Below are 15602 nucleotides of genomic sequence, written 5' to 3'. Positions count from 1 at the left end.
GAAAACCCTTTTTAAAAGCTTAGATACACAGATACATTCGTATAAGCCGCATATAAACGTGTGTACACATAAGTATTTCTTCATTTTGAACGTGACGACATGTCGAGTGTTGTAATTACCCTCCTTGCGTCGCTTCTGAACAGAACACGTGTAACATGTATCGTCTGTTGGAACCTGTCAGCCAGTGGCGGAATTAAAGCGAAAAAACAGAAATGGTGTATCATCCGGAAACGCGAAGGGGTCGAGAGTGGCGACAGTGACGCGATAATTAGCGCACAAACGAGGATCGATCTGGATACAGTGAGAGGAGAACTCCATCTGTAACTTCGCTGTTCTTGATCAATCGCAAAGAAGTCAGGGTGATTCTCACCCTTCGACGATGTTGCGGATTTCTGGCGGTATAATGTTATTATATGTTTAATTATCAATTTCAAAAAATTGTACACTGCTTTTTTATTATAATTAATAAAGAGGATGTTAAAATGGAGACAGAGGCCTGAGATGACTGAAATCATTGTATGAGATTTGTGAGTGCGATGTATTTATAAGTTCTATGAAGTTATTTGAAGAATTGAAGGTTTGATTAAATTACATATTATAGGTTTGTTATGCGTGTGTGTTAAAATTTTTTGGCACACACACGATATAAAATTACATTAGATATATATCTATTATGCGCTGTTTAATTATCATTCAATAATTACTAGTGATAGTCGCTACCGGTAACCAAATAAATTTTGATCATTTATAATCTTTTGGTCACTTAAAAATTAATATTTTTTAATCATTTAATTTTTTGGTAAATCTGTAGTATTTTTCGTAAAAGTTTCAAAAATAATTGTTATTTTTGGTCCACAGTTAAGACACCTGCTTGTCACATTTATTGAAAACTATACTAAAATTATACTACAAACAGAATTTTAATATCAATATCTAACACTATTCTGTCATAAAACTTCTTTTCCTCTAAAACATCAACACCTTTTCGATGACAGTCTTATTCACGGTAACCAGCGTTAAATCATTCATTCACCTTATTCTCGCGATCGTCCTGAATAAAAGTCGCCGACGATAATGAACCGTGGTTGCGTTTCATTTTTTCACGTTGCACTAGCTTCTCACTCCATTGAAACTCGACTTCCCTCTGTCGCTTGCGTGCTTCGACAGCTATAGCAAAAAATAACGATTTCAAGATTTATTACGTCCTAATTAGTTCATTACTCTCGTGTTTTTATCTCATCGCGGCTCACAAAGCACGGCATTACGCGTTTGGTTCCGGGACAAGCGACGAGACACTGTGCATTTCTTTTTACCAACCAGAACTCTGTTTATAGCGAATACACTTGCGAGCTAAAACGATGATTGTTCGAAGATTACCTTTGTTGTAGTGGTTTCATTTATTATCATAAATAGACTACGGATATTTATACAATTTCGTGTTTTTATGGACATAACTAAAATAATGGATCTAAATGGAGATTTATTTTATTATATATAACAAATACATTACCTTGGACATTTTATACATTTTTGTATATTGTATACGTTCTGTATATTTGTGCACATTCAAATTTTCCATAAATACATAAAGAGTCGCAATCTAATCATAAAGTTAATTGTTGTCCTTTGTTGTTATTTTGATATTAAATGAGACGAAAAAAAGAAAATATCAGGAATCAAGGACAATAATTACTACAAAAATTTTTATTAGGAAAAAGTTAATTTTTGTTTGAAAGGAAGATAGTACATCTTAACACTACACCTTAAAGAGAACTTTTCTTTTTAAACTAAGTAATTAAGAAATATAAATTTTTAAGTGTTCTGGTTACGTACAACCATTATAAAATCATTTAAACTAAGATACTAATTCTTATACTGTAACTTGTTTAGTTTGAGTTATAGCTGTTATGATTCCTGGAAAATAGATTTAATATGGAAGTTTGAGTGACATTCTAATGAACTTCACTTCTCGTAAATTTCTGAATTTCATTATTTGAATATATGATCAATTTTTAGTTCTCAAAAAATAAATGACATACGCCTATAAGCTTGATTAACTTTATTTTAATTTATAATTTAAAAGTTGTGTTACATTATCGTACAATCCAATCCATTACAGTAGCGGATGTCTTTTTGTTTGATCGTGCTTTTTCCACCTAAGTCAACCTAAAACATTTATGTACCTGGTAGGCTAAATATTTCCTTTCTCGTTTCTGGAATTGTTCTCAAACCTTTAGTTAGTATTAACAAATTATATAGAAAAGTTCTCCGGATTTACTAAAATGTAGATACCGCATTGTTCAGAAATAATTGCAGGTTTTTATTCTTTAATAAAAAATTTAAAAAGAAATGAAAGAAGACAAAAAGAAATTGTTTCACTCGTTTCTGCGTTTCGTTTCCACTATCGTTTCATCGAGAGACAAAAATACTACTAAATGTGAGACAGAGGATTATAACAAGATTGAGAAGAGTATGGAAAAGGGGGAAGAAGAGAATGAAGGAAAAAGTGTGGCGGAAAGGGAGAAAAAGTACATCGCACTCGCATATTGTGCAAGAGGATTACCTGGGATTATGCGCGACTGAGCGCAAACAAGATCGCGCTGGTTTGTGTTTACAAGACGCCAAGCTGTCGATTTAGTAAACTCCAGCGCACAGTCTATCAGCATCTATGTACTCTCTGTCGATTTACATTAAGTCCAAACGTCACTAATCAAAAACTTGACCCAAGATTTTAAAAAGTATAGTGAAAAGAAGCTTAAATTGAATATTTCTATCAGATGTATGTAATCTTTTCCTTTATTATTCATATTATTTTTATACATTTAATTGATCAGATTAAGTCTTTAATCTTATTACTACGTGTTTATACATTTGTAGAAGATTTAAAGATGTAAAAAATTTTTAGAATGTACGTAACATGAAAAATATATAAAATATCCAACACGAAGTATACACGAAACAAGTTCTATTTGGATTATTTATATTCCTTTAACCATTTTGACAAAAATATAAATTTCCATATTATAAATATATATATAAAATATAAAATTGTATACTATATTTATTATTATTTATTGTTATTATATCGTTAAATTATTGTAATATCGTAAAGTAATTTGAATTAGAGATCGCTTGAAAATAAAAAAAAACCGTGTACGTCGTCCTTCTGTGGTTCGTTACATCTAAGAGCGCCTAAAGTTACTAAAGTTACCTAGTTCTTACAGAGATATGAGAAAAACAACAAACAACGTTAGAACAGAAGGACGGTTTCGTGTTTCAAGGAGGGGTGACCGAGAGGTCAGAGTATGCGAGTCGAAAAGTGGGTGTGTTGCGAGAGTTAGAGTTGATCGAGACATCGAAGAGTAGAGTCGTTAGAGTTGATCGAGTTGTCAGTGTTGTAGAGTTTTTAGAGTTGCTAGTGAGAGAGAGAGTGTGTTAGATTCGTTGTGACGAGAGTTGTCAAATAACTGTAAAGTTATTTGAGATAGATACGAGTATCGCATTTAGTTTCAGTTAAACAAACATCGTTTTCTGTCCAATTAATACCTGTATATTCAATTCATTATTAATAAATTGTAAGTAATCGGGAAAAAATTTATATCTAAATTTCCACGATACTACATTATTACTGAGGTGATCGTCGGTGAAGGTGCCCACAAGAAATACTCTTGATTTTCAACAATAACGTTTATTAAACTCTTAACAAATAACAACAAATAATGATTAACCACGATTAACGATGAACAACGGTTAACGTTTAACAACGATTAATAACAAGTAACGATTAACATTGAACTCTCAAGAGTCAATAACCCGTTTCTCTAATTGTGTTGGCTTCGCTTAACCTTTCGCACTTCGTAGCTCGGGGCAGAATGAATCTTTTTGGTTCAAAACCAAACAGGCTCTTTCCTTTGTTGCCCCTCGATATCCCCACTACGCGCGCGTTTATCAGAAGACCGCGACGGTTGCCGCGTATGCATTCTTCCGAATATTCGGCGAAAAAATCATAAGGATATCGATGGTACATTAGGCCTGTCGGCCTTACGCTTTGAAGATATAGCGCTTTGTGTCGCGTAGCCGTTGGAAATTTCCGTGGTCGAGTGCCGCCACATTACTTTATAATCTGTGACTTTTAGTGTATATAGATTACTAAATTATACATATCCGTTATAGATTATGGACAAATGATAGATAAGACATTTTAACTAAAAAAGGCAGGTCTAATAAACAAAGCTTGAGAATGAAAGCGATTCCAGTAAACCTTCAAATTCTTAATAGAAATTGAAAGACGTTTTTATAAATCTTGTAGATGATAAATAGGCAAGACAATAACTTGATCTACATTTTACAGATCTTCCACTTCTTCAACTCGGAGTAACAACGCGAAATAACGGTAGAGGTTCGCATTATACAAGCGGGTGGTAATAGGTTCCATATCCACGAGCTAGCAGCGCATTATGCTTTACATTTCCGACGAAACACTGTTAATGGCACCAGCACCCACCACCACCACCAGCAAACCAACACGGCGACGCACTCTAAATCTACCCCCACAACGTAATACACGAGCAAACCCGCAGGAATTAACTGCTCGCTCGCGCTGCTGTACGCACTGACTTCCGTCGCCATTCTATTTCGTTCACAGCCATTAATTAATAATTTCTTGGAGAAAGGGAGATGAATTTGCATCAATGGATGGAATTTAGAGATTCTTATTTTCGATAATTTGTATTATATAGGAACCTTTATTGATTAATAATTTTAAATAAAATTAAAATATTATGTTATGCATTTATATTGAGACTATTTATTATATACTCGATACTGATAAATTTTGGTTCAAAATTGTTTTTTGTTAGGTACTTGGCGGCAAACAGCTGAAAAATTGTTCGTTAGGCGAAATATCTTGCATAGGATTAATTGTTATCTAGTCTGTCTTTTATTTTTCTCCTTATTAAGTTATTTTTAAAATTTGTTCTTGAAAGCAATACATAGTACTAATATATTTTGTTCTTACATCATTGTACTTTCATATATATGTGGGCATTTAAAAGTTTTAGGATACTTACTAGTATTGCTTTTAGAAAAATTTTAAAAAATTTGTAGATGCAAAATTCTAAAGAATACATATATACAATATGCAGAAATATACGTATAACATACCCAATATAAAAAAACTACCTGTAATAACAATTCTATGCAACATTAATATATCTATTTTTTAATAAAAGTTAGCAACGAATTTGTTATGGACTTTGATATGGTAAAAGAACTAGAGTACGAAAATATACATTCAACTATTTTCTTTTCTTTTTAAATTCCTTGCATAATAATATTCTTGTTTATATCGTTTTATTCACTACCATGTCAACTGACATTAATTTACTCTATGTTATTAACTAAAAATTATTATAGTTGAAAACAAATAACATTCAAATGAAAAAAAGGTGGTTTTAAAATATATTTTTCATGGTTACTTTTATATTACGTTATTTTATAAATATGCTGAAAACACAGATTTCGCAGCGCACACCTCGTTCATCACGCGAGACAAGGAAAGCACAAAAGGTTAATGAATTTAGGATAATTTATTTCCATAATGGTAGTTTTTATATATGTATGTAATAAATTGCTGGACGCTCCATTGATCAATGTTAATGCACATATGTATATCATTTACACGATATTCACGGCTGCTTAACGACACGTTAATAATATGTATAGTTAACTGGCCGTTAAACGATTATAGATCTTATGGAAGCCTCTCCAGGCGTGTAAAACGATTTACTTTAATGCAATTCTAGTCTTCCAAGAGAAAAATCTCTACTTACATACGTTCTTAAAACGTTTCTTCATTACTAGAGTGCGAACTTTTTCGTAAATTGATATTTTTACGGGACCAGCTAAAGAAATCAAACTTAATATATAATATCTAATATATTAAAAATTACAACAACTACTCTGAATATTCTATATTCTTTTGTATATTATCTGAATTTAATTTGAATTTCGCATAAATATATAAAAATCAGCAGTCTATTACCAATATAGTCATGTTTATCGAAACACTTTCATTTTCATTGACATTATTAGTTTGAATTCAATTTTTTCTTGAAATATTTAAAATTAGGAAAATTTGACATTTAAAAAGATATTTTCTATTATGTATTTTACTCAACAAAACTTCGACAACTTATCAGCTATTTTTAAAAAGCATTTTTACATCTTACATCATTGGTCCTAATATTTTCATTTTCTGCGATATACATTAAAATTATTCCATATTATATATTTATCATGTTCTTCATTATTACATTACGCACATTCACAAGTACATTATAAACTTTCATTTATCATGTACCACACTAAACTAAAACCTAATTTTCCAACAGCAGTAACTCTTCTAAGTAACCGAGCATGCGATTGTTCGAAACAGATGGACCATAAAGGGTTGTAGAATCTCTTTCACCCTCAAATCGTACGATCACCTCTTCATATACAATCAATACACGCTGTCGTCTACGTAACGTGGTAGACCTATGTACGCACAAAACAGTTTTTAAGCGTCGAAAACTGAGAGAACCACCGCTAGAAAAGCCTGGCGAACAACGAACCCTTGACTCGAGGGAAAGGCACGTTCACAATGTGCACGTCGAATGTCACCGCGGGGTGTCCAACACTTGTACGCGAGGCATTCACCGCGGATGTACGAGACTCGTTCGCTTCACGGAGTTTATGCGTCGAGTCATGTAGTCTATCGCCTAATTACACCATAATACTGTACGAACGACGCGATGAAAGAGACAGAGAAACGGGAGCACTCAGACAGGCAGATGATACACACTGTTCGACGAAATATACAGTGGTTTACGAAAGTATTTGATCATTATTGGAGACTTTTTACGTATATATTCGCTATATATTCGTATGTAATTACGTATATATTCACGTATACATTACGAAACATTCCGAAATTTCATTAACACTGTAACGAGACACGACTATCGTGAATATGTTAATAAAGTTTAAAGGATATCTGAGAATTAAAAGTGACAACATAATTGTGGAAAGCATACACTTCGTAAAGATCATTAAAATATTCAAACAGTTAATTATTCACTATTATTCACTATAAATAAGCAAAACAGTACAGGTAATAAAACTATCTTTAGCACTAATCGTATGTTTCAGATCACTGTTTATGTTGTATACTAAATTTTTACTAAGTATATGCTTGCAACAATGTCTTGTAACTTGTAGGTACATTTTCGTATTGGTTTCAAAAATTTTACTATTATTATTATAATAGTCGTGTCTCGTTACATCGCTAATGAAATTTCAGAAAGTTTTGTATAATGGCATAATATATTCATAAAAAAAATTCTGTGGTGAGTTTTCGAATATATATTTTTGTAAACTACTGTATCTGCAGTTATTACAAAATGTATTTGCACATCACTGTATTTATCATAGCATTTACATATTAATTAATTAGGCTCAATTATATTACATTTCATGTGATAGTAATTTCATATGACCATAAAAGTTTCATATCGTGAAAATGAAATGTATTAAATCTGATAAAGGTTCGTTGGAAATATATTTTTGGGATATGTACAAAAATATTTTTTAATTCATATTTTAGCCATTGTACATATATAATATATATTAGTTATAAATATATGTACTAATGTTTAGAATCACTATAGGTTACATAGAACCCGAGAATTAAAAAAGGGTATTAGAATTCAATATATTTTATCAATTTAGAATTTAATATATTTTATGCCAAATTAAAATTTTACATCGTGATAATTATAACTGATAACTGTAACATTAATTTAACAAACTAATTTGTAGTTGGATTAGGTTCATAAATTTGATTAATTGTATAGAATAGTTAAACTTCTGATGAATACAAGTTATATATCCGAAGAGAACTGTGGCCGTTGAACCATATTATTTTTATGTAACGTTTGTTTAAATATCATCTTTATATAACGAATGAAATAGTCTGTTTTCAAGTGTAGATCCCTTAAAAATGGTTAATAACCGAATTTATCGAGTTACAAGGCAAATTTCTTAGTTTTGTTGAAATGTACTTTTCAATCAAATAACTCTCACCTTACCATATTCTCTTCAGAAATAAAAACGTTTTGAAGATTCTCATGTCATCTTTGTGTGTGTGTTAAATAGAACTATGATAGATATAGACTCATTAACAAATGTATCTGTTGAAAGAATACATTGTATGTATTAGACAAGGAAAATTAGTAAAGAAATCAACGTTTTGACCAAAGTGTTATAGACAATAACAAGGCAAATTACTCAAATTAGAATTCCACATACACATTTTGATAGCTCTGTGGAATAAAATTCTGCGTTGTGATAATTTTACGTCGTTAACTAACTACGAATTCAATTTTAAAACTGTTTTCCTGTAAAAAGTAGGAAATTTGATTTGTGTTCTTCCCCTGTAGTCTTCAGTTCCACCGCTAAACGGTATCACGTTTGTGGCATCGAAAGGCGCGTGTTTTCTGACGCAGCGCGTAATCGGTTTTCAGAAACGTGACTCTCTTCTGCTCGCACGCGCGATACGCTAAATACACGCCGGTGCGGTGGCGAAAGGAGGCAACCCTCGCGCTTGTCTTGCCGCTTAATAGTCAGTATCAGCGGTGAACGCGAATACGCGGTGCGTGTGCGAGGATGCAGATTGCATACACATACCGTATAATACAGCTTAAGGCACAATACACCGTATATTCTGCGCTCTATAGGCGCGCTATATCAAGGATGAATGTGATTGAACGGTACGTTGAGTTTCACTGTCTCTATTTTGCCGTTTCTCTCGCTTACACACGCGCGTTTCCCTTCCGTTGCTTACACATTCGAACAGAGTACAGAAGATCTTTCTGTAAGATCTATTGAACTAACTGGTAGAAAGTCTAAATGCAGCCGTGGATATGAAATATAACGAAATCTGTATGAATATACGATGTTTGTGAGATTTATGTAAGATCCCACAGATCATTGTACCGGTAAATAATATAAATGTAGGAGAAAACTCTATAAAACTATAAATATATGCTTACAGTGGCTCACGAAAGTATCTGAACGCTCGTAGAAGTCTTGTACGAATATATTATGCGTTATACAAAAAAATTTGATAAAGTTTAACTATCATGGTTAACTATTATATGTTGGCCAAGTTTGAAACAAACCTAAAAATGTATATGGAAGCTACAATAATTCCATAACTAATTAAAAAAAGCCGACGGCCATTGGGCCGTTACTTTCCGCCATATCAAAATATCCATCAATAGAAATTTATTGTAAAACACGCATAATGCGGCTAAATATTAAATTCCTTGGGTTTTCAAGCGTTCCGATTTTATTTGCAACTTTCAAAGTGTATTATAGCACTTTGGTCATTCGTAAATAAGTTACACACACGAAGAAATATATTAATACCATCTATTTAAATTATGTTTAAAAAATTGTTGTCGATCATTTTTGCCTTTGTATTTAGTAGTAAGCAGATTGTGTTCATACGTCCTGGAACATAACCACACGAGATAAGATCGTCACGTAAAAGATTGAATTCTCAACCCCCATAAACTGTCATTAAATCTGTTGACAGTAATAATTAGAAAACAAAGATTATCAGGCACAAAAGCTAAAGCTTGGAGAACCTGGAGAAAGAAAATAATGATGAAAATCACTCTTACGTATACTGTTAAGATAAATATGATGTAAACCAATAAATGAAAATTACGTAAGTGAATAGGATGTGGTGGATGGGCATATGTCAATTGCACAAGATCCGAAGAATTTAATGATTTTCAATATTACCATTATTAGTTTGGATAATATGGTATAATGTTCCTATATGGCTTTTCCCAGACTAGGTGTAAAAATCAGAAAAAGAACAGATATTTTTTCATTTAATAAACACATACAGTTTTGATTATGCAGTTTGTTTCATAATTATAGACTTAGAATCTCAGAAATAATTTCGTTTCTCTGCGACTATAATATTAAATAAGGTATCATTTGGTAAAGAGTTGACTGAAATTTCTTAACGAGTTAAACAATTATAGTTTAGTTGATGTAGGTAATTGTTGTAATAAGGATTTTGTTTAAGTAATTAATATTGAGGGTTTAATTTTTATTTAATACAGTCATATGATTTTTATTGTTAGAAAGAATTATATGAATTTCATTTAGATCTTGTGGATATTGGTGTGGTAGTATTGTGTATGCTAAGAATTTTACGTTAGAGCAGGTAGGTATCCAAAAAAAAAACAAAAAAAAAATAAAAAAAAGAAAAAATTGAATGGAAGTCGTAGAAGTAATGATTAAACTTACTTGTAAAATTTCGCATTCTTATATTCATGTACACTAACAGCTACAATTAGTAATTATTTTCTAGGAGAATATTCTAAGCTAATAAAGTTTTGAACTGATTTTTCTTTAAATCTTGTATCCTATAGTAGTAATAGCGATTTCAATCTTTTCGTTGATAGTGCATGTATAACTGACGTTTATAGAAGTGTAATTTATAATTTTGTAGTACAAATAAAATAAAATCATTAATTTAAATGAATGTCTATAAATAATAAAATTACCTATTCATTAAATTTATACGCGATATTTAAACAATGCAACTGAAATATTCACTTTTGTTATTTTTAAAACTGTATTTCAGCGAAGCAAATTGTTACACAAGAAGTTTTATTCAAATTCCCTAATTCCGAATAGGGGTAAAAATTCAATCAACTGAACTAATACTTCTCAAGTCATGTAATAAATCAATTTAACGCTCAGATTTTCATTGCTCAATCAATTAATAACTGCTCGATTTAACATTAATGGTTTAAATGAAATAATTTTAAGTCTCAATTAGAGTTTGCAATTATTTCGATTAAGAACAAATAACTCAAATATACTACATGATATGAAAATTGCTAACTCTTTGTGGTCCTATAATGTATATCGAATTGAATTTAACACTATTTCATTTCAGTCTTCTTGGTTCTAACGTACAAAACACATTCTTTTATACGCAATTCAGTTGCGGTGCTGAAATATTTATATCCCAACCCGATCTTCGTTTTAACGAATAAAAGAATGTTTAATTTTCGAAGAAATAATTTTGCATACACTTACAACTGGAGATGATACATATTAAAAACGATTCTTTCATCTTTCTCCAAACCTAAGAAGTTTCTTAATAATAAAGAAACTTAAAGAAAACAATACAAAAACGAAAAATGGTTGGACCGATAATGATCCCAAGAACACAACAGGATTAATCTAACAAAAATACAGTGGCTACAAAAGGTATTTACACGCATTCTTATTTTCTAATAATGCGTTTATTCGCGTTAATTTCATTTTCACAGTATGTGTAAAATTGTTGCAGTTATATGAAAATATTACCAGATGATACGAAATTTAATATTCTTGTCTGTAATTATTTAGTCAATTTGTAAATGCTCTAATAAATACAATAATGAACAAATACTTTTTGTAGCTAATATATGTTAGTTATTAATAGAATGCGGATTTTCATGTAATCTAAACAAATTTGAAGATATCTCCATACAAAGATACATAGCATGAGCATGATATGTCAAAATATATAAAATATCCAAAATGTAGTAGGTACCCACTTTTTATTAATTAGCAAAAATAAATGACAAAAATAACAAATTTCTGTCTAGGTCCTATTCTTTTGATTGTATTCATGAAAATATAAATTTGCATAAAAATCAGCAGTTTAATTATTGGCTACAGAGATCCAAAAATACATTCAAGTTACGAATATCCTTAGATAGTATGTATCTCGTCGAGTATGAGTCATTTGGGATGTTAAGTCGAATTTTTCTCGGGACGTAAAGGATTAATAAAAGTTTTGAATTCACGATTTCAGTTCATACTTCGCGTTTCTGATTCACCACTGGCTGTAAGAACTTTAACATTTAATAAACGTTCTTTTGTTTTTTGCAAATATTTAGAATCAAAGCATATTTTGGATATGACATTTTTCTGTATAATAAAATCTAACGGAGAATTCGGAAAAACTGCCAATAATATTTCATATCTTATCGAATATTTTCTTATTTACAAGTCTATTCTCAAATTAAAAAATTTACTATGATCTTATATCCATGTTAATGTTCTCTCTTTCTCTTATATAGGCCCATAAAGTCTCTATATCTTTGTTATTCGCAATATCAAAAACACTTAACTAATGTAAACTTAATATCAAAAGTTTGTTCAAATATCATTTCATGCACGAACTTTCTATGTTTCCAAGAATTTCTAATTAATCGGTCATTTATACAATTTCATTTCCACAAAAAATTAAAACAAAAACCATAGAAAAATTACTTGATTGACTAAGTCTTAATTACAGAAGTCATGTGATTAGCAGAGTAAATAACAAACATCTCGAAACTTTCAATCTTACATAAATTTTGTCTGTCCAAAACCACAGAAGAATAATATAACGTTTGAGGGAGATAATCACAATAATAAATGAACTAAATACCAAACTTCTGAAGCCCTTATGAATTATTAACCCTTTCACATTACACGATATTTTTTACCAGTTAGTAAGAACCGAGTAAATGTGATTCTAACTTTAATGTATTACCTTCTCGAGAAAAATATAGGAGAGATAAATTATTAAATTGGTTTTCATTAATTTATCTATATATTCAATTATTTATTATTAAGATTAATATTAATATTAATATTTATTATATTATTTATGTATTTAATTCATAAAACAAAATTACCTCTGTAGTCGGAAAAATATTAATCGATCGATTCAAAACAAGCAGACTGGGTGAAACATCGCTTAATTCTAATATCACTCGTATCAAACGAAGTCACGTGATTACATACCAAAAGCTGCCGTCGGCCGATGCCTATCTCCCGACCAGCCTCCTTCGGACGCCGCACGAGGAATCCGGAATAAGCAACGTGGTATCGTCACACGGTGTACTTTGGCACAATCTTCACGAAATCACGCTTATCGCGTCTATTATAGTCACTCGCGTTTCCTACCACTATTCAACTCTCCCTTATCTAAGAAACCGAGACTCACGTCCCTGACAAAACTCAACAATCAACAAACACCGAAAACCGTGTTCGACAAACCTTCAACCAATCAATCTACAATTCTCTCTCCTTTATCTGCTTATGTAACCCAATCTTCTTATTCCAAAATATCGTGTCCTTATACACCAAATTCACCCCGATCAAACGAGTCCAAACCGCGTGAAACCTTGTCGAACCGAGTGAAACCGAGTGAAACCGCGTGAAACCGTGTCCTCGCGGTGATAATCGCGGAAAATTAACGCTTAGTAGCAAGTAAACGCGACGGGGGTGACTCGTACGATCCGCACGAGCGCAGCACACGTGCTGCTCTGCAGCGTGATTCTTCTGCTTTCTTGGCTCTCTCTCTGGAGAGAGAACTCCTGTGCCTCCACACACACGGGGGTTAGGCAACGTGCGATATAGAAAGAGAAAGAGAGACAGAGAAAGCGAGAGAGATAGAAAGAGAGAGAGAGAGAAGGAGAACAAGAGGCGAGGAGCGACGAGAGAGAGCACTAGCGGGCAATGCTGGCCGTGGAAATATTATTAGGTAAAGCACACGCACGGACTGGCACGCAACGACTTGCGGACTCTCGTTGGGTCGTGCTGGCGACCCCGCGATTCGTGTTGGTGCGTCGAGTACGTTGGACCAATGGGCGGAGGGCAACGTTGCCACCACCACCCTCAGAACTGGCCGACAGTGGGGATGCTGGCTCCGCTTCGTGACATCATCGATTCTGAATGGTGGAAATGCTCAACCGTGCGGAAGGCTCATCGAGGGCGCGTGGTACGGCGATGACGCGCATGCGCGTCAACGAAGTTGAGAAAAGGGTATGTGCGATAAGTTCGCGCCAGATGGAGACCGACTGCCTACTTGTGCGCCACGCTGTCTGTTTGCGAATTATTTTTTACCGAATTAAAAGCTTATTGTTTTCCCCGTTTGACATGACATTCGTAGTGGTCGGATTTTCTCCGCTGTCCGCAGATAAGCGTTTTAAGAGCACTTAAACACGGAATATTCCATGCCGTATTACTACAAAGTGTTAAGCTTGAAAAAAAAAAAGGAATCCCGATAAAAAGTTATATGGCATTACACGTTAACTTTTACACGAAGTTCATACATAGTAAATTTACTATTTCCGTGGTACATGTGATTTTAAATCCCTGTCGTAGAAAGTTTTAATTTTGGAAAACGGTATAAGAAATTTTCGAATTATTTGTAAGAACTGAAAGACGAATTTTCCTAGAAGATTTTCAATTAGAATTCTTGGTTTTGAATTTGATTGTAGGTTTCGGAAGCAAGAGTTTGAGAAAAGTTAAATGTTTCGAACATAGATTTTGTTTCACAAGTTACTTACAGGAACTCACATCGGCTGATTTTTGTTTGAAATTATTCTTTTTGCTTTTAAGTTTTTGAAACAAAAGTTTGAAGATTGTTAAATGATTTGAGAATAGATTTCGTTACTTACAACAACTCAGAGTGAGTCTTTTCTAGAGACATTTTCGGTTGAAGTTGGTCTTCATGCATTTTTAGGTCCTTTGAAAAATGTTATTTCAGGAGAGATTGAGCAATACCGATTATTAAATGTTTGGAGAATAATAGTATATACTTGTATCATTTAGATCTTTCTACGTATACGATAATAGATACGTAATTAGTAGATTTTTCATTTCTTTATATTTACATTATTCATTTCACTTCAGTAAACCAATCTTTAAAAATTCTCAGTATTTCTTAGAAGATCAATAACAACTTCCATTCAAACTTGAGAAGTTTTGGCAGAAACCGAGCCGGCGTAAGTTCTCAAATTCATCACCATTGCCATGGAAATATCTACACGAGTTCCACGTTCTCACCTTGGAAACCCGGGGCGAAAGTCCCGGTAGATGTATTAAAATATAATTTCCAGTGGCCCCCTTTACGCGAAAACGGTATCTAGTCACGCGTGGCTCGGTTGTGGGTGCTATGCACTCGAAAGTACGTGGCGTATACAGGGGGTGAGTCACCCTCTCTTCTTCTGTGACGGGCCCGCACAATCTACCCCGCGAGTCGCTTCGAGACGAGGGGTGTCCCGGCAGGGAAAGAAATAACTGCATCAACCCCTGTCAGTGGCGCGCACGTTTAGGTCCTCCCTTTACTAAGAAACAAGCTCGTTTCACACAAAACGCCTCGAACAACGAATTACAACCGATTTTCTGTTTCTTCCCGATGATACTATGATGCATTCTATAAATCTATTCGAAATTTTGGTCGATGCTCTAAATTATGTTTTTAAACATTCTAAAGTCTTTTGAGACAATACGATGAATCTAAAGATTTGGCTCATTTTTTATTTTATTTTATTCATATAAGTTACTGTATTATGGCAAAATAATCATAAATAATACCTACCTTTTTTTGTAGATATTTTTGTTTTTTTATAAGTTAGAAAGTACCACGGTCAAATATACAATAAAGTTTTAATATTTAGAATCTATTGTATTATCAACTTAGG

At 32.7% G+C, this 15602-nt stretch overlaps 1 protein-coding gene across 3 annotated transcripts in view; it reads right to left on the bottom strand.

Moving 5' to 3' along the window:
• LOC126867245 (paired box protein Pax-6-like) overlaps positions 1–13725 on the bottom strand; it is a 154924-nt gene extending 141199 nt beyond the window's left edge. Inside the window, exon 1 of one of the 3 annotated variants that reach the window (XM_050621497.1) lies at positions 12916–13725. The gene's annotated coding sequence lies outside the window, so the exon portion shown is untranslated. The remainder of the gene's footprint in view (positions 1–12915) is intronic. The other 2 variants (XM_050621498.1, XM_050621496.1) reach the window with 2 other exon arrangements.
• Between the last annotated feature and the right edge of the window lie 1877 nt (positions 13726–15602).

Source organism: Bombus huntii, chromosome 7 (assembly GCF_024542735.1).
Source record: "Bombus huntii isolate Logan2020A chromosome 7, iyBomHunt1.1, whole genome shotgun sequence".
Lineage (NCBI taxonomy): Eukaryota > Metazoa > Arthropoda > Insecta > Hymenoptera > Apidae > Bombus > Bombus huntii.
This window is presented reverse-complemented; position numbering and strand designations above follow the sequence as displayed.